Source organism: Brassica oleracea, chromosome C1 (genome assembly GCF_000695525.1).
Source record: "Brassica oleracea var. oleracea cultivar TO1000 chromosome C1, BOL, whole genome shotgun sequence".
NCBI classification, from domain to species: Eukaryota; Viridiplantae; Streptophyta; class Magnoliopsida; order Brassicales; family Brassicaceae; genus Brassica; species Brassica oleracea.
The window spans coordinates 15,775,263-15,776,339 of record NC_027748.1 but is presented as its reverse complement, the minus strand read 5'-3'; positions in this window follow the sequence as shown (position 1 = coordinate 15,776,339).

Genomic DNA, 1,077 nt, shown 5'->3' with positions numbered 1-1,077 from the left:
TTGCTCAGCGCCTTGCACTTGTCCTTCAGCTTTTTGATTTTTCTGTTTTGTGCCTTGTTCCCTTGCTGAAGTCGGCCAATGTGGTCATGAGCGTCACGAAGCGCACCAGGAAGAAGAACCCCATCATGTGGCTTGAAGTAGTAGCGTGGAGGCCCATAGACGGGTACATATGCTTCCCTAGGAGGTTCGTAATGTCTCGTCGGAACACTTTTTTTCCTTGGTGGAGCAATGAGACCGAGAGACCCGTGCTCTCCAAGAAAGTCTTCCTGGGATATGTTGAAGCTGATAGCTCCAGGTCTCTCTAAACTCGTCAGGTTTTGGTTTGGAAGAACCACTTCGACCGGCTTGCCCTGCAAGTAGTAGTGGTAGACGTAGTCCTTTCCATATATCCTATTGAAATAGGTGGCAATCCTCAAGTAAGTGCCATCGATGAACTTAGGCCCTGCTGCGTCCTTTCCCAAGGGAACATTCAGAAATTGGAGCAGTGGTGTGATCATCCCGCCTATCCCAACCTTTGGGTGCGAATCAGTGGTGTACCATGCCCAGTTTCTGTAGTGCTCGAGACGATTCATGAACAAGCTGACCATCCCAAAGGTAGCATAGATGTCGGTGCTTGGAAGGGGCAACGCTCCAGGTGGGGCGTATGGTCGGATAGCTGGGCAGAGCAGTCGCATGTCTTCCTCGGTGACATTACCAGCTTGCTTCCGTGGGCAGAATGCATGGACGAGCATCTTATGGAGGTAGCGTACAGACGGGTGCCGGATATGTGAGTTCTTGTCAGCCCCGGTAGAGTGCTTGTTTCAGATCAACTTCCAAAGTTGGGTGGGGGGGAGGTTTTCCCACTTGGGAAGGGAGTAGTCTGCCAAGTCTTGGAAACCCATGACTCTCCCAATGTCTTTGAAGTTCATGTTGTAGTCTCTCTCATTGACCTTGAACCTGATTTTGCCCCATCCTTGCCTCACGTGCAGAGCGTCATGGTAAGTGACCTCAAGGGAAGACAAGAACTAACAGGAGACATCCCTGTAGACAAGGTAGGCCATGGTGAGGAGTTTGGGCATCTTCAGATGCCCCAGCATT